The sequence below is a fragment of the Heterodontus francisci genome, chromosome 18 (genome assembly GCF_036365525.1).
Source record: "Heterodontus francisci isolate sHetFra1 chromosome 18, sHetFra1.hap1, whole genome shotgun sequence".
NCBI classification, from domain to species: Eukaryota; Metazoa; Chordata; class Chondrichthyes; order Heterodontiformes; family Heterodontidae; genus Heterodontus; species Heterodontus francisci.
The window spans coordinates 11,775,491-11,794,996 of record NC_090388.1 but is presented as its reverse complement, the minus strand read 5'-3'; the positions used below and the strand labels follow the sequence as shown (position 1 = coordinate 11,794,996).

Sequence of the window (19,506 nt, the reverse complement as noted above, 5' to 3'; positions counted from 1 at the left end):
ATCAAGGATAGTAGTGGGAAGTTGTGTGTGGAATCAGAGGAGATAGGAGAAGCGTTAAATGAATATTTTGCGTCAGTATTTACAGTAGAGAAAGAAAATGTTGTCGAGGAGAATACTGAGATTCAGACTACTAGGCTAGATGGGATTGAGGTTCACAAGGAGGAGGTGTTATCAATTTTGGAAAGTGTGAAAATAGATAAGTCCCCTGGGCCAGATGGGATTTATCCTAGGATTCTCTGGGAAGCTAGGAGGAGATTGCAGAGCCTTTGTCCTTGATCTTTATGTCGTCATTGTCGACAGGAATAGTGCCGGAAGACTGGAGGATAGCAAATGTTGTCCCCTTGTTCAAGAAGGGGAGTAGAGACAGCCCTGGTAATTATAGACCTGTGAGCCTTACTTCGGTTGTGGGTAAAATGTTGGAAAAGGTTATAAGAGACAGGATTTATAATCATCTTGAAAAGAATAAGTTCATTAGCGATAGTCAGCACGGTTTTGTGACGGGTAGGTCGTGCCTCACAAACCTTATTGAGTTTTTCGAGAAGGTGACCAAACAGGTGGATGAGGGTAAAGCAGTGGATGTGGTGTATATGGATTTCAGTAAGACGTTTGATAAGGTTCCCCACGGTAGGCTATTGCAGAAAATACGGAAGTATGGGGTTGAAGGTGATTTAGAGCTTTGGATCAGAAATTGGCTGAAAGAAGACAGAGGGTGGTGGTTGATGGCAAATGTTCATCCTGGAGTTTAGTTACTAGTGGTGTACCGCAAGGATCTGTTTTGGGGCCACTGCTGTTTGTCATTTTTATAAATGACCTGGAAGAGGGTGTAGAAGGGTGGGTTAGTAAATTTGCGGATGACACTAAGGTCGGTGGAGTTGTGGATAGTGCCGAAGGATGTTGTAGGGTACAGAGGGACATAGATAGGCTGCAGAGCTGGGCTGAGAGATGGCAAATGGAGTTTAATGTGGAAAAGTGTGAGGTGATTCACTTTGGAAGGAGTAACAGGAATGCAGAGTACTGGGCTAATGGGAAGATTCTTGGTAGTGTAGATGAACAGAGAGATCTTGGTGTCCAGGTACATAAATCCCTGAAGGTTGCTACCCAGGTTAATAGGGCTGTTAAGAAGGCATATGGTGTGTTAGCTTTTATTAGTAGGGGGATCGAGTTTCGGAGCCACGAGGTCATGCTGCAGCTGTACAAAACTCTGGTGAGACCGCACCTGGAGTATTGCGTGCAGTTCTGGTCACCGCATTATAGGAAGGATGTGGAAGCTTTGGAAAGGGTGCAGAGGAGATTTACTAGGATGTTGCCTGGTGTGGAGGGAAGGTCTTACGAGGAAAGGCTGAGGGACTTGAGGTTGTTTTCGTTGGAGAGAAGGAGGAGGAGAGGTGACTTGATAGAGATAAGATAATCAGAGGGTTAGATAGGGTGGATAGTGAGAGTCTTTTTCCTCGGATGGTGATGGCAAACACGAGGGGACATAGCTTTAAGTTGAGGGGTGATAGATATAGGACAGATGTCAGAGGTAGTTTCTTTACTCAGAGAGTAGTAGGGGCGTGGAACGCCCTGCCTGTAGCAGTAGTAGACTCGCCAACTCTAAGGGCATTTAAGTGGTCATTGGATAGACATATGGATGAAAATGGAATAGTGTAGGTCAGATGGTTTCACAGGTCGGCACAACATCGAGGGCCGAAGGGCCTGTACTGCGCTGTAATGTTCTAATTCTAATTCTAATTCTAGTCAATGCAAGCAAGACCAGACCCCAATGATTGATTGGGCCTCCCGCTGATGACATCAGGCCTTACCATTGACCACTGATAAGTGCTTTGCGTGAAAATCAACCAATCATTTATAAAGATATAAATTGTAGCATTTTGAGCATCAAATCAGTTTTTTGACAGAGTCAGTTTAATTTGTGTTATTAAATAATTACAAGGGATTCATGGAACCACAGGCTAGACCTTCCAGCAAAATCGCAATGACATTCCCCCCAACCTCTGAAGGAAATGATTAGAAACCACAGCATATTAATCTAACACTGCACTGCTCTATATTCCAATAGTGGAGCCAATATGCATAGGTATCTCAACACCAATGAGTAGAGTCTTGTTTCATGTTGCTCCCTGTTGAAAGGAATTAATTACATATATATTTAGCAGCTACTGCTTTGCGATACTTGCCACTATTGCAGGCCCATGATCACTGATCCATATAGCCCAACTTCGACTCACATGATTGATGCCTTTACAACACTGAGTGGAGTGTTTATGCTCATCAGGGTGCTGCCTGGTGATGAATTTCAATTTCACGCCCTGAGAGGAGAAATTCACCCAGGCCTGGTTTTGCACCCAGAATCAGCATTGTGCAGGCCCAATCTGGGAGGCCTGAGCTCAGCTTGATATTGGGCCTCAGGCCTCATAATTTAGGCAAGCTGTTGCTGCCTCTCGTGTTCCCATAGGCAGTTCGCCCATTTGAAGAAGTGAATTGCTTCACTGGCAACCTCCCCTCTTGGCCACAAAGTTAATTTAGTCTTGTTTGTGTTGGTTAAGGGAGAAATGTTGGCCAGGACAGCAGGAGAACTGCCTGTTCCTCTTCAAGAAAGTGTCATGCAATTCTTAATGTACCTTTGGGTCTCAGTTTAATGGTTCACAAAAAGATAGATCTGGGTCTTGGTTTCTTTGTCCTCTAGATGAAATGGTTCCTTTTCAGATCTTCCATTGTTTTATTTTTATCATGATTCCTGTTAAGTATTTTTACATTTTAAAGCAGCACGTAAGCCCCACTCTCCCTAATCAGGTTATTGGTGACTCATCATACAAGTTGTATTCCCTGGATTTTAGAAGATTAAGGTGGGGGGGGGGGGTGTGGTTTGATGGAAGATTTCAAGGTATTAAGAGGAACAGATAGGATACATAGAGAGAAACTATTTCCACTGGTTGGGGAGTCCAGGACAAGAGGACAGAGCCACAAATGTGGAGTGAAGTTAGGAAACCCTCACGCAAAGGGTGGGAGAAGTTTGAAACTCAATTCTGTAAATGACAATTGATGCTAGATCACTCATTAATTTGATTGATAGATTTTTGTTAACCGAAGATCTTAAGGGATATGGGATATATTGAGTTCGGTCACAGATCAGCCATGATCTCATTGAATGGCAGAACAGCCTCGAGGGGCTGAATGGCCTCCTCCTGTTCCTACGTTCCTATGTTCTACCGATTCCGAAACAAGTCCTATGATTTTCATTCTGGCAAGGTTCTTTATCCAGATATCTCTTTAAGTATAGAACCCAGCTGGAATATTGTTTAAATCTAAATATAGGTTTATACTCATGAAAGTTTCCAAGGATTAGAACTGAAAGTGCAGAGAAGAAATTTAGTGCGTGTTGGGATGTACAGTTTTATTCCAGATAGCCAGGCAGTGAAGGATAGAACTGGAGCCTAAGGTTTTGTTCCGACCAAGTGAGAAAGGTGTCTGGGGGTCCCTCTCAGCCTTCACCTGGTCTTACTGTAACAGGGTTTAATTTTAAACACACCGTGTTTTGAGCTCCCCCTTGATGAATCCTTATTCACCACTTTCCAATTATAAGGCAAAGAAATGAGCACAAACAGGCTTTCTGCGGTTTAAAAAAGAAAAGTGAAATTTATTAAATTTAAACATAAAACTCTAATTTGGTTAATGCCTACGGATACACGCCGCGCACCACACTAGCATACATACGTGACACACACATGCAAATAGAGACAGAAAAGAGCAGAAGAAAAATAAAGTGAAGAGGTTTGAGGCAATATCTAAAGAGTTTGTTATGGTTCCTTGAACTCACTGTAGATTCCTTTTGTAGGTTGATCTTGCTTTTCATTGGGGCCCAGTATTCTTCATAAACCTTGTTCACTCTAGAGAGACTTTTCTCTCTTGGGGTTCATGTGTCTTCAATGGATTCCAATGGTGAGAAAGAGATGGGAGCAGACAGGAGGAGATGAGCTGTTTTCAATCCAGGACCAGAGAGCTTTCTGTCTTCAAACACTTTCTCCAATTTAAGACTCCCCAAGTTGGCTAGCAGGTGGTCATGTGACTGACTGGTTTGACCAGATCTCTTCTATGGGGGCAGGGGATAGTTCCTTTGTTTCAACACTGTCTGCTCATTTGCAAAAATGTATTTCCTGCCAGGGGCCTGGCAACTCCTTGTAACCGACCTTCTCTTCTTACCAGCAACAATTTGAAGTTTAATGCTCATGTGGCGAAATTAATGTGCCTCATTCTTGGCAGGTGGGGGCCTGCATAACATTTCACACACTTTATAAGATTTATTTACAGAGATACACATTACAAACATGCACCTGCTCCAAACCCAAAAACTGCAGTTTTAGCCTGCTCCTATTTATAGGAGCACAAGTGAATCCCCAGTTAATGCCTGCCCCCTGAATATAATGAAATACTCAAGTACTATACAATTAACATGTATTTGAGCCTCCTCAAGTAATTGCTGTTACTTGCAAGCCTATTTCTGAACCAAGAACTGTCAATTGTTAATATGTTTACCTAACCTGGCCATCGTTGCAAATGCTGTGTAAATCCTGATGGCTTTATATACAAAAGACCCCTTCCAGTCGCCCCTCAATAATACACGGTAAAGCCTGGCTTGGGTATAACATTAAAACCCGACCCAGGCCCAACCCGACTGGAGCCCAAGTCCTTTTATTTTTTTTTCATGCCCAACCTGACCCAAAAATATCAAACATTTTATTGAAACAGAAAAAAATCGTGTCAAAATGTAGATTAAAAAGTAAGCAATACAAAACAAAACAGTACAGTCCAGCCTGACCCGACCTGAGCCCAAATGCTGGACACAGAATACAGACCCGACCCCAGACGAACCCAACACATGTAGCCAGGCTTGGTTGGGTTCAGGTCGGGTAGCCAGGCTTCAATACATGGTGTGATGTTATAGAGACTAAGCAGAGATTCCAAAGATTGCATTATACCAATCTCACGCAAACACACCTTCCTGACTTTTAAACATTTACCAGAAACCTGTTTTTCTAATTCTGCTTACAACCAAACAAAACAACAACTTGCATTTCTAAAACACCTCTGAAATGCAAGGTCCCAAAGTGTTTTACGCAGGAGAGAACAGACTGAGTGACTTTAAAATGCAAGAAAGAACCGAAACTGCAAGAGCTGATATGGAGCTTTGAAAATGCTGAAAGACTCAAATAATAAGGAAAACCAGCTGTTTAATGGATTAATCTCATGTGTTGGAAAAAACTTTTAAGCACAGTTTTTTTTTCATTGACTCATTAGATGTGGAATTATGTATAACTTTTGTATGTTTTGTGCAATGATACCTCTATTCGTCATCTTCTAATCTAATGCCCTACAGTTTAGTGTTTATAAAGCCTTCTAATGAATCTCATCAGTGACTGGATTACAAGCATATGTACATATTGCAATGATAACCATACTGGGCTACAAGCCAGAGATTGGTTTTAATGTATTCAGTTCTTGAGAGCCTCACTGTGTAAGTACAAACTATTTAATTTTCCCTATAACACATGGGAATGATTCACTGAAAGTTTAGCTTTTGAAAATTCAGAAGACAAACAATTTGCAACATTGATTATTGAGTTTTTACTTTATAACTTGTACCAGAAATCTTTACGTTGAGCTTCACAGTAATTGTAACTTTTGTTTCTATGTTAATGTGCTCCGACCAAGGTGGGAGTAATGCACTGTCAATTCAGTCCCAATACTCCACAGGTCGCAGGATATTATCAAAGTTTTCCCACCTACTAGAAATCAAATTAAACACTTTGGTAATCCCCAGAATAAAAAAGACCAAACCAGTATCTTTAGACAACAACAAATTAACTATTTACTAATAAATTAAATCTTAAACTCTATTAAGATAAATTTATGTCTAAAGAGTTTATAACTTCTTATTTTTCTCTTAATCCTAATGCATACAAACATACTTTCAAAAATCAATGGTTAACCAGTTTTAAAAATAGTATTTCTTAGGAATAAAATAAGTATTTGGGTTGTAAGTCCTGGCGAGTTACATTCCTGGTTGGTGAGGTGTCCCAGGTCAGAACAATCAGATGCAACTCAAAGTCTCCAGGCGGATTTGACAGTCTATAACGGATAGGTATTCGAAGCAGCAGGCATCACACAGTACTTTTAACAAGGATTATAGCCACAGGTCTATTTGAATTCTAAAATAGGTCATTTTTCAGTAGAAACTTTACTGAGAATTCCAGCAAACACAATAAAATGACAGAGGCAAATGTTCTTTTTTCCCAGGGTTTTTTCCCCTCTCCTTAGGCAATAACACAGCTTGTAACTCAATGTAATTTTTCTGCCAAGAGAAATAGACAGCTTCTTCCTTCAGAGCATGCTTTGCTCGACTCTAGTTCAGAACGTTTGAAGCCAGTCTTTATCTACAGTTAAAAGTTACAGTACATCATGTGACCTTCTCTCTCTCCTGTTGTGGCCTAGGAAACAGGGGCAGCTGCTGGCACACTATGCTCAGTCTTTAAGGCACACTGTTTTTAAACAGTGTCTTAAAGGCACACTGTTTTAAACAGAGGTGAATAAACAGTTCCATGACAAACATCTACTTTATTGACCATTATTAGTCTTCAGTGTCTGTCTGACTCAGTTAGTAGCAGTGCCATCTCTGAGTCATGAATGTTATAGATTCAAGCTCCACTAACAGGAATTGAGCTCATAATCTAGGCCAGGGGCCAGCAACCTTTTTTCAACCTGAGGAACCTTTTTGAAAACATTTCCTGAAAATAAAACTATTGGAAGCTGCAAGACGAAATTTTGGCATTTCTAAACCAAATACTTGGCAAATTGCTAAGTGTCTCTAGTCAAATGCATAATTTGCATATATAATAAATAAAAGACATGCATTGAGTTTATGTATCAACAGAAAATAAATAATAATTAAACTAGACCTAATTGAATTATTGCATTTTTTGAAGTTTTTAAACTATAATTTTGTCAGTAATCTTTAAAACAAACTATAACTTAAAATGCATAGAATTAAGACATTTATTTTGGCTATTGATTCTTGTCATAAAAAAGCTTCTAATAGCACATTCTGAATAATTTATCGTCTCAGCTGTATTAGAAGCAATAATGGTCACAACCATAAAACTGGTTCCTTGAACCAAAGGCATTATCTATAACCATAGTGTAACTATACCATTCAAACAGGTTTATTTAGAGCACGATTTTTTTTTCATTGAACCCGTAAAGTGCAGCATAATAATTAGTTTTTCATCCCCATAATAAAAGCACGACTCTTACTTTTCTTGACTTAATTTTTAAGGTTTTTTTCATGTTAATGCAATCCAACTGGAAAAGCTCTGGGGCTGCAAATCAGATGTTACAGAGCCGCATGCGGCTATGGAGCCATAGGTTGCAGACCCCAAATCTAGACTGACACTTCAGTACAGGACCGTGAGGGAGCTGCACTGTTGCAAGTACCGTCTTTTTTGTTCAGACATTAAACCAAGGCCCCATCTGCCAACTCAGGTGAATATAAAAGGTTCCAAGGTACTAATTTCAAATTGAAAAGCAAGGAAGTCATGTTAAACTTGCTTCGTTAGATCGTACTGTTTAGTTGGAACTCCAAATGTTACAAGAATATAAATATTCTTTATCAGTTAGGCAACATTTAGACTAACCTCTCACTACTCCCACCCCTCACCTCTGTTTACCAAAGCACTAAGGCACAGTATTTGAAATCGTAACAAGTACCTGGGGTAATTCTGAAGACAGAGTGGCATTGGAAATCTAGACATATCTAAAATGGATAACATCAACAAGAAAAATATTCACAATTGACACTAACCCTTCACAAGTGATGTCAAAATGAATCTATGACAGATTTTAAATAAAAACAGAAAGTACTGTAAATACTCAGCAAGTCTGGCAGCATCTGTGGAGAGAGAGGCAGAGTTAATGTCTAAATGTTAAATGTTAATGTTAAAGGTCTAGGACCTTTCATCAGAACTGGCAAAGGTTAGAAATGTAATAGGGTTTAAGCAAGTAAAGCAGGGGTGGGGGGAAGAGAACAAAAATGGAAGGTGTGTGATAGGACAGAAGGCCTGAGAGATTAACTGACAAGGAGGTTATGGGGCAAAGGCAAGGAGAGTATGCTAATGGTGTGATGAAAGACAAAGCATTAGTGCAAAGTGAGTGTTAATTACAGAACAATGAACAGCCCTAGCCAAAAGCTATGACAGATTTCACTGCATCCAATCATACTGTCCGCTTGTTTTGCATTTCCAGGTTACACGGAACGTGCAAAAAAACAGCAGCTATAGAAGGAAAAGAAAAATGAAAAGAAGAAGTTGTGGCTTCAAGTCCCTACTTCAGGGATTGAACAGAATCTAGGCTAACACAGTGCAGTACCAAGGGAGTGCTATGCTGTTGAAAGTCACGTCTTTTGGATGAGACGTTAAAACAAAACCCTATTTGCCTGCTCACGTAGATGTAGAAGATCCCATGGTGCTATTGGAAGAAGAATAAGAGAGTTCTTGGTGTCTTAGCCAACACTTTTCTCTCAACCAACAGCACCAAAAACAGATTAATCAGACGTTCATCTCTTCGGTTGTGTCCCGGATATATGCTCATCTCTCCTGCAACAGCCAGTTTGAATTCCACCAATAATTGGGTTACTGCCCCCTCACAACATTGAAACAGCCCAAACCAAGGTCACAAATGACATATTGTGTAACTGTAGCACATCATCCTTCCTCATCCTCCTCATCCTTGTTGGAGACTTCACCATCCCATTCCCTCCAACTGCTCTCCTTGATTGCCCAACTCATTGGGACTGCCCACACTTGGCTTCACCCTTAACTTTCCATTCATTGCCAAAGCATCCCTAGCCATGGCTTCCTTTTCTGCTCCTGCACTGTTCCCAGGATCTATCCTTGGCTCCTCTGCTCTTCATTACATACAAGCTGTTCCTTGGAAACATAATGAGCCTCTACATATACATCAAGAGCAACCAGCTCTACCTGTCCAGCACCTCCCTCAACTCCTCCACTGCCACTGTGTTGTTGAGGATTCCATCTTGGAATCCACCTTCTTCCCACTAATCATTGGGAAGACTGAAATCATCGTCTTCAGCCCCCAGTACAAACTTTAAACCCTTGCCACCAATTCCATCCTCCTCCTTGGCCACGATCTCAGGCTGAAGTAGATTCTTCACAACCTCTGTACCGCACTAGAGTGTCATCCTGGATTGTGGGCTCATTCACTGGAGTGAGGCTTTTATCCATGACACTTAACAAATCTGCTTCACCTTGATGTTGCCGACAGATGTAAATCAGGTACCAGCATCGCTGGGATGAAGCAATTGATAACATTTGCATTTCTGAAGCGGAATGTTCTGGGTTCACAGGCTGAGTGCTTCTGACATTTAGATTCCAGATTACCAGCACATATTGTAATTTGCTTTTCATGTGTACCAGGAAATGTTAGGCAACAATATTATCTGTCTAACTTATTTCTAAACAAAGTGACACCTGCACGCCCACAAAGCCAATTTAACAGGTAAGATTATCTTATTCAATTCATCAATGCAAATTTAATGTTGGTTATTTTACCCCAAGTCAGACTGAAGTTAACCAGCTTGAAAAGACACCGAACCATCTCCATGACAACCAGGCTCTCATTCTTACCATTGTGGTACCAGCTTTAGTAAACCAAACACTGATTCTCTAAATTCCACACGCGGAATTCAGAAGAAACTTCTTTACCCAGAGAGTGGTTAGAATGTGCAACTCACTACCACAGGGAGTAATTGAGGTGAATTTTAGATGCATTTAGGGGAAAACTAGATAAACACATGAGGACAAAGGGTCGAAGGACGAAGGATGTACTAATTCATACTAATTTGTATGTTCGTATACTGATGGGATTTGGTGAAGGATGGGAGGAGGCTCGTGTGGAGCATAAACATCTGCATTGACCAGTTGGGCCAAATGGCCTGTTTCTGTGCGGTAAATGCTGAGCAATAGGAGATCATTCTGATAGCAGTACAGCAAGTCTAGAGGTTATGAGCTGTAATGAACAATATGAATGCAGTGTTTTACACTTTTAGCTTCCGTTTCTGTATTTCTATCATTCATGCTCAGGATGTGCGTGTCGCTGGCAAGGCCAACATATATTGCCCATTCCTAATTGCCCTTGAGAAGGTGGTGGTGAGTCCCCTTCTGGAACCTTTCTGTGGTACATCCACAGTGCTGCTCAGGATTGTAATCCAGCGACAATGATGGAACAACCAATATATTTCCAAGTCAGGATGGTGTGTGACTTGGAGGGTAACTTGCAGGGGGTGGTGTTTCTATCTACCTTCTGCCCATGTCCTTCTAGGCAGTAGAGGTCATGTGTTTGAGAGGTGCTGCCGAATATGGTTTGGCAAAATTGTTGCAGTTGAACTTGGGTGGAAGGTGGTTGATTTTTCTCCTGAGTGGAATGGTGGGATAACTTTGATGGCATAGAATATTCCCTCGTGCCACTGACTCTGTAGATTTCCCAGGACTAAGGCTAATTTTCCATGGGCTCTCAGCAAGTTTCACATCCCCTCTGGAGAATCTCAGGGTGGTGATGGTGTAGGGTTGCCAACCCGCCAGGATTGACCTGGGGTCTCCAGGAATTAATGCTTAATCACCTGGAGACTGCTGCGAGCAACACCGAACAGAAAGAGCACAAGGGCATTCAAAAAAATTGTATTGTTTTTCATTTTCTTTGAACATTTTCGTTTATTAGTTACAATAGTATTGGAGATGAGGGTGAGGGAGGGAAAGACCATTTGGCTAGGTGGAGCAGTTGGAATGGAGAAGTCATGTAATGCAGTCTAAAGGAATGTGGTCAACTAGAGTTGGCAACCTAGGAAGGAGGGAAATGACTGTGCTGGCTTTAGGGGGATGAGGCTACTGCATAACAAAGAGGCCAATTCAACCCTACTCAATTCACCTCCAGTTGGACTATTTAAAATGTTAACACTGCCACACATCACTGCATACCAAGGACATGCAGCATTGGTATGGTGCAATTGCTGTCATATGGCTTTCCTGTCCATTCCATACTCGATCGAGACCCCCTGGTCATGTCTGGGCAGATGTCTTGGGCACATGTCATGACTTATAGTGGGAAATCCAGAATTGGCACTGGGTGATGGTGAGAAGGAAGAACAGCCTGATCTCTGTTCACTGGCCCTATCAGCCACGGAACTGGACTGGCTTCAGGGTAAGGTTGGACTCATAAAGTTCAGGAAAAGAAGTTAAACTTATATAAACTAATAATAATAAGGGAAATCAACGCGACAAATGGAATAAAATTTCACTGCTCTATATATACATCTATATATATATATATATATATATCTGTCGTGTTTTGACCTTTACCTGATGTTTTTCTAATCGTTACAATCAAAAACCACAGATAGAAGATAAGGGATCAACTCCAGTGCAGTGCTGAGGGAGTGCTGCACTGTCGGAGGTGCCATCTGTCAGATGAGATGTTAAACCGAGGCCCCGTTTGCCCTCTTAGGTGGGCGTAAAAGATCCTGCTTCACTATTTTGAAGAAGAGCAGGGAAGTAAAGGCCAGCTACCCGACCTGAACCCGACAGGACCCGATGACATGTGTCGGGTTCAGGTCGGGTCGGGTCGCTCTTTTGGGTCCAGCTTTCGGGCTCAGGTCTGGGTCGGACACACACAGTATTACCTTTTGCTCTGCTAAGAAGTTGAGTTTAGTGAGTGTCAAAAGTTGAAAAACCTGTCTGAGCTGGGAGTCCGGGACGTCAAGGAGGTAAACTCTGAGTCTGCGCAGTGAGCGTCTCTATGATGTCATCGCACTCATGCTGCCAGCTTCCTTCCAATCCATCCATCCAAAAGTGGAAAGTGAGTGCACTGTGGATGTAAAACGAATGCTGTCAACTGGAGAATGTTTAGCAGTGGAAAGTCCTGTAGGTGGAAAAGGTAAATCTCCCGTTTGGAAACATTTCAAAGCTGTTGTTTTCCGCAATAGTAAAGGTTCAAGTGGATTTGTACAATGCAAATCTTGCAAACTTCAACTAAAATATGACAGCAAAAAGATGGGAAATTCATCTTTGCAGCGGCACACTGAAAAAGGATTGTACTCGACCCGCAGCAGGGCCAAGTCAGGCAGACCTAATGTTGTTTGTATAGATGAGCGAAAAAAATATACCCACTCACAAGAAATCACAAATTCCAGACAAATGCATGAGTCTCTGTTGCAAGGATATTCGACCTTTCCAAACTGTCTCTGGTGAAGGGTTTGTTGAGCTAGCACAAGAGCTTATCAATGTGGGTGCTACATACGGTCGAGTATCAGCATCAAGTGTGTTACCAAATCCAAGTACAGTTTCAAGAAGGTGTCGTGATGTGGTCGAAGAAAAAAACAACTAATTTCTCAGATTACTGACATACTGAAGGATGTGAATGTGGGAATGACAACTGACGTGGACGGACGACTCCCGTAAAATCCATTATATGTCGGTATCTTGTTACTTGTTAAAGAAGGAGGAGGAGAGGTGACTTAATAGAGACATATAAGATAATCAGAGGGTTGGATAGGGTGGATAGTGAGAGTCTTTTTCCTCGGATGGTGATGGCAAACACGAGGGGACATAGCTTTAAGTTGAGGGGTGATAGATATAGGACAGATGTCAGAGGTAGTTTCTTTACTCAGAGAGTAGTAGGGGCGTGGAACGCCCTGCCTGCAACAGTAGTAGACTCGCCAACTTTAAGGGCATTTAAGTGGTCATTGGATAGACATATGGATGAAAATGGAATAGTGTAGGTCAGATGGTTTCACAGGTCGGCGCAACATCGAGGGCCGAAGGGCCTGTACTGCGCTGTAATGTTCTAATTCTAATTCTAACTTGTCATTACATCACAGTAGATTTTAAACTTAATGCCAAAGTTTTAACAACATCATTTCCACCGGAGGACGCCAAAACAGGCGAAAACATCAGGCGTGAGATTTTAAAGCTGCTAGTGAATACTTTTGGATTCGACCCAGCAAATTTAAATAAGTTAGTCTGGGTGACAGATTGAGGCGCTAACATAGTGCTTGCTCTCAGACCATATCGACATCTGGATTGTCAGGACCACGTATATAACATGGTCCTTCAACATTCACTTGATCCAACGGAATTAGCTTCCGAAGCTCCGGATGTCAGGTACCTGAAGTAAGGAAAAGAGAAAAATGTAACTTATTTTTGTCAGCACGTGTTGTGTTGTGTTTTGTTAATAAAGTATTGGTCTGAATCAAATTGAAACTATAAGGGTTAAATTATAAACCTGTTACATTTTGAAAACCCAACTTTCATTGCAGTGAAATTCTTGTTATTGTGATAGATTATGTGAAGATCTTTAGTTCTGGACATGAGATTTTCATATATAAAAGTTGACAGTTCTGTATTTCTTAAATGTTTAATGATTTGAATTGGAATTTTTGGACCTTTGAGGTGATTCTGCTTGTTTAACCAGCTTGGTTTTAGTGAAAAATCTTGGTTTGGAAGCCTCTTTAAAAATACTGAAGAATAATTGGAGTTTAATCTAAAATGCTGTCCTCCCTGATGTTTTATTTGAAGTTAATGACGTTAATAATGATTTCTACTGTTTTAATGGATTTTTAATTCCTAAGAATAGGCTTTTTCGGTTGAGAAAATTCTTTAAAATTTATGTGAAATAATGCAGGTGCAACTGACAGTATCTTACAAATGAACAAAGAACTTAACCTTTTCTGCCTACAGCTATTTTCTGATTTAGTTCACCACACAAAAACACGTATTGCCGAATGTGAATTAATATATTGAGCATTATTAAATTTTAAGTTTCTAAATTGACAGAAATAAATTATGATTTGGCAAATTAACGCTTGGGTCCTTAAGAAGATCCAGAATGGATTTCACTATTTTTCTTATTTTTTTAAACAGGTGACCATTGCTTTTTAGGTCTGCATGAATATTAATGAGAAGCAACAATAGATCCAACAGTTTTACGAATTTAAGAACCTACCTGCAGACACTAATTGTCACAGTATAGTGATGATTTGGACTAAAGGTTTTGCCTTTCAAAGACTTGGCCTCAATCCATGGTCATTTGTTATCTTCTGAGACAGAGTGCTTAACAAGGGCAGATATAGAACTTATCTCCAAGCTAATCTGAAACGCTTCTGTCTCTAATGTAAAAACCACCATGTAAAACCACCAAGCCTGGGCATGTTATTGGAACTGATAAGATAAATTAATATGAGTTGCTACTTCAAACATTCAAGGAGGGAAAGTTTACCTGAAGTTTAAGGGAATTATCAAATTTTCATTTAAAAAAAACTAATAGAAAGCAGCCTAGGTGGTTCTTGTGTATCAAGAAAGAAAACTTCAGGGAAAATAAAACTGAACATTAACAAAACCAGTCAGTCCAACAATACTGCTGTTGGATATGAGATAATTTTGAAATGATAAAATGTCAGGCATTATATAGCAGGTTATTTTTTTTTGGAAGCAAAAGATCATCTAAAATAAAGAATAAAGAAACAAAATGTTTTAATAATTGGGACCAAGACATTTAATCCATGTTTCCTATCTTTTACATTATACTGTATAGAAAAGTTCCTCCAGAGCTCATTAATGAGATAGAATGGCAATTAATGGGATTTCTCACTTAGGATAGATGATAGAGATCAGGAATTCATGCCACAAATGGGGAATTTTCTGAAACCGTTTTCAGTTAAATTGGAAAAAAATCATCTAAGTGTAATTCATGAAAGATCTCAACCTGCATCAGGAAAGTATAGGTGAGAATAGCAAATTGTAGCTTTCTGGACTGTTCCACTTCTCTATCTCATCTTCCTCCTATAAAACACTCCTTAAAGCCTACGTCTTTGGTCGAGACTTTTATCATCTGACCTATTATCTCCTTATGTGGTTCAAGGTTTTCCTGTGAAGTGCCTTGTCATGTTTATTACATTGAAGGTGATATAAAAATATAAATTGCTGTTGTTGCTGTTGTTCCCTTGGAGATGTTTATATCCTTGCCCATGAAAGTTTTAAGAGAACTGCATTTGACAGTCTGACCACTATCTGAAACACCAGAACCATTCGAGCGGAGATGAACAAAGATCCCCAGACACACCCCAATCTTTTGATAAGATCACCTGAAAGTCCAAGAATGGTTTATATCAGATGTGGTGTGTGGCATGATATTAAGATATAAGTGTGTGCATGCAGATGTGACTTGTTTTGTGTGTAGCAACTAATATGCAAAAATGCATGGTGAATTTGCACTGAAGAATGGGTCTCAGACATGCTCAGTTACTTGACAACAGTACAACATGAAATGGTTAATGTGGCTCTAGAGATTTAGAAAACTGTTTAAATCATCAAGGCATTGATACATAAGAAGAAAGATACCTGTGAGAGGGAGTGAAATTGAAGTGGAAATGGAGAGGGACATGAAGTTTGAATTGGGATTATTGAGGGCTACAGATAAATAATATTTAATAAGAATTATCCATAAGATGTATATGGGTAAAGGCAACACCATAAAGTTCATACTTTATTAATGATATGGTAACTGGCAGATTCTATACAATGTAATATTATTTTCTTTGTCTGTATCATGATCTGTTGCTTGAAATGTATGTAACTTAAATTAGTGGCCCTTCTGCAGAAGGTTTAAGAAATAAGATTGAGTGAGGGGTTGAAGATAGCTCCTCCCTAGCTGTATATAGGAACCAAGCTTAGTCATAACTTTGTTGGAATGTTGTAAACAGGAGAAGGGGGACTGATATCTCAGCTGAAGGATGGGATAATGGGTGCTTCAGAGGGGCCATTAGACATTTAGGATGCCATATGTCTCCAGTGTAAAAACATACCCACTTTGTTTAATTATAACAACTGCAGCTGATAACTGCCCCATAGATGATGTAAGGGGATCAGCAGATCACAAACTGTGTATGCAGGGACATTGTGTATGTAGCATCTCTGTAATGAGTTTTCCTTGTAAGATGGAGATTGTTTGAGTGGGTTAGAAAGGGGTGATTGAGTGAGTGCGTGTGTGCGATTCTGCAGTCACTTAGCCTCTGCATTGTGCTACGACCAGGTGAGGCAGAGTTTTAGGGCTCCCCTCTCAGCCTTTGCCTGCGGCATTTCAACTCGGTAAGGCATCACCTTCACGGGTTTTCTTCCATCTTGAGGACTTTCTTTGTCTCTGCATGTTCCTGTAAATGCTGTTAGCAACTCTGGTGGGGTGCCTCTGGTGTCTGCATTTACATAGGAGGACGTGGGGTCTAATTTTTCAAACCTTTTGGGGTTGGCTGACCAGACAGTAGGGATTTCCATCTGGGATTTCTCTCTGATCTCCTTTAACCTGTCCACATTGTCCCTTTTTCCCCTTTCCTCTCTAACCTTTTGCCAACCCTGTGCCTGTCTGTCCCCCTTTTGTTCTCGGCAGGGATCCCTTACAATTCACCAGCCCTCTGCTGGAGGGTCCTTCAAAAGGTGATACAAGACTTAGGGAGGCAGATTTCACTGTAGGTTGGGGGTTTCCCCTCAACCTGGCACATGTGGCAACTCTCACAGTACTCCACCACATCTTTGTGGAGTTTTGGCCAGTCAAACTGCTGTCTTATGCGGGCTTTGGTCTTTCGTATACTGGCATGTACAGCCACTGTAGTCTCGTGTGCCCTTCTTAATATTTCTCTCCGATACCGCTCTGGCACCACTAACTGGTGAACTACTGTCCACTCCTTGCTCTCAGGTCTGTGAGGAGAACTCCATTTCCTCATCAGTACCTCATTCTTTAAATAATAGCAATCAGGGACTCCCTCTGCTTCACTTTCAGACTGGGCAGTCTGTGCTAACTCACCCAGTACTGGGTCGGCCGCTGAGCCTCAGCTAGGGAAGATCCATTTAATTCATTCCCTGGGTCCTCTAACTTTCCAAAGAAAGTCTCAGACAGACAGACCTCATGGTCATCTGTCTGCAGTGCCAATTCAGTCTCCTCTGGGGGAGCTGGTTTGATCATCACCTGATTCACTACACATGTAGTGGAACTGCAGGGGACCATCTCCTGCTACTGCCCTGTCTCTCTGACCTCCTGTGGACTCTCTTTCACTACTGGGGAAGCTACCACCTTTGCCCCCGCCAGATCATTCCCTAGGAGCAGGTCAACCCCGTCCACAGGCAAACTAGGGACAATCCCTACGGTCACCGGTCCTGAAACTAGGTCACACTCCAGGTGCACCCAGTGTAAAGGCACAGGCATACACTGCCCTCCAATACCATTCACCACCATTCTGGTATTTACTGCACTCTCTGGGGGAAAAGTCAAACCTTTTCCCAGTAAAAGAGATCTGGTGGCTCCTGTGTCCCTGAGGATTACTATGGGCTTGCTTGACCCACTCGAGGAGTATGGGGTTACTCTCCCTTCAGAAACTAAATCCTGATAACCTTCAGGAATCCTATGAAATTTTCCTGCACCCACAGCAGTATGTTTTCTGGGCCTTACGATTGCTGCAGTTAAAGCCACAGCTTGTTCAGCTGTGTTTTCCATCAGGGTCCTTTCTCCTTCACTGAGCGGGTGTGCCCTGATTAACCCTACAGGCTTTCCCTGTAGTTTCCAGCATTCGGCTCTTAGATGACCTGCCTTATTACAATGGAAGCACATAGGTCTCCGGGTCCCACTCCTACTTACAGCACTATCCTTTTTGGCTGGAGGAGGGCCCCCGTGTCTCCTGCTTTTCTCTCTCTCCCGGGACTGCTTGGGCTTCTATCACCTTCCCAGCCTTTTCGGATTTGTGGGGGTGGCTGGGAAAGGTTTTCCCCTGGGGACCCGACTTGTATATCAGAGCAAACTCATTAGCCAGAACTGCGGCTTGCCTTACTCTATGACCGTTTTGTTCTTCTACATGAGTCTTTATGGAGAGGGGAGAGAGTTTTTAAACTCCTCAAGCAAAATTACCTCTCTGGGATTTTCATAGCTGGGCTGCATTTTAAGAGCCCTCAACCATTGGTCAAAACCCAGCTGCTAACTTCTCTCAAACTCCAAGTAAGTTTGATCAGCTTGCTTCCTGAGGGTTCGAAACTTCTGGCGATAGGCTTCTGGTACTAGTTCCAATGCCCCAAGGATAGCATTTTTGTCAGTTCATAATTTGATGAACTCTCATCTGGCAACAAGGAATAAATCTCATGGGCTTTTCCTGTTAGCTTACTTTGCAACAGAAGAGTCCAGGTCTCAGCTGGCCACTTGCCTTGCAAGTTTTTCAAAAGATACAAAAAATTCTTCCACATCTTCCTCAGTGAATTTTGGAATCAGTTGGGAAAATTTAAACAATTCAGTACACAGCCCCACACTTGTATCTTCCATGCTTTCACTGGGGTTACTCTGTCACCCCCCTAGCTAACTCAAGCCACCTCAGCTCTCTTTCTTCACATTCCTTCTGGAAGGTTCTTTCTTTCTCTCTCTCCTTTCTCTCTCTCTCTCCCTCCTCTCTCTCTCTTTCTTTCTCCTGTCTCTCCCTTTCTCTCTCTCTTTCCCTGTCTTCTAATTCAAGTTTCCTCTGTTCCAACTGTATCTTTGCTAGCAATAACCTTTCGGAGTCTGCTTCTAACCCTGTTTCTGCTTCTTCAGATTCAAGGGAAAAAAGGTTGGCCACTAGTCTTAGGAGTTCAGATGTTCTAGCCTTGGCACGGACAGTGATCCCACACTGCTCAATCATATTTCTCAACTCCTCCATAGACAGTGCTTTTAACTTATCCCAACTTACTTGGGGAGTTGCTGACTTCAGTCGCAGACATGTTAGTATTCAAGCACACACAACCACAAGAAAACCTGTATTGTAATCTTTTCTCTTTTTGATTGGGATCAATTTGATTTCCCACTTCCAATTTCTTGTTTGTCTGTGGGTCCAAACCCGGACGAGCCCCCAAATTTCTGTTACGACCAGGTGAGGCAGGGGTCTAGGTTTCCCCTCTCAGCCTTTGCCTAGCTTGGCCGTAACAGGGATTAATTTTTAAAACACCGTGTTTTTAGCTTCCCCTCAGTGTATCCTTGTTCACTGCTCTCTAATTGTAATGCCAAATAAATCAACCAGATAGGTTTTCTTAGATTTAAACAAAAAAGGTGTAGGTTTATTAACCTTAAAATGCTGATTCAGTTAAAATTACTAGAAATATGCGACGCGACCACGCTAGCATGCATACGTGATAAACATACACGGAAATAGAGACAGAGGAGGAGAAAGAAGGGGAAAGGTTTAGCGTAATAGCTGGAGTTCTGTTTCTGGCTTTTGGGTTTTGGGTAAAGTCTTTGATTGCAGTTGTCTTGTAGTTTTCGTTGGAGCCCAGTACACACTTTCAAACTTGTTTAGCTGCAGGAGTCTTCTCTCGAGGTTTAAGTGGCTTCTGTGGATCCCTGGAACTTGGTGAGATAAAGAGAGAGAGAGGGAGACAGGGAGAG

At 41.5% G+C, this 19,506-nt stretch overlaps 1 protein-coding gene across 2 annotated transcripts in view; it reads left to right on the top strand.

The window, feature by feature from the left end:
- The first annotated feature begins 13,145 nt into the window (after nucleotides 1-13,145).
- Nucleotides 13,146-19,506, top strand: part of cep290 (centrosomal protein 290) — a 249,852-nt gene continuing 243,491 nt past the window's right edge. Inside the window, exon 1 of one of the 2 annotated variants that reach the window (XM_068050269.1) lies at nucleotides 13,146-13,223. The gene's annotated coding sequence lies outside the window, so the exon portion shown is untranslated. Of the gene's footprint in view, nucleotides 13,233-19,506 lie in introns of both variants that reach the window. The other variant, XM_068050268.1, reaches the window with a different exon arrangement.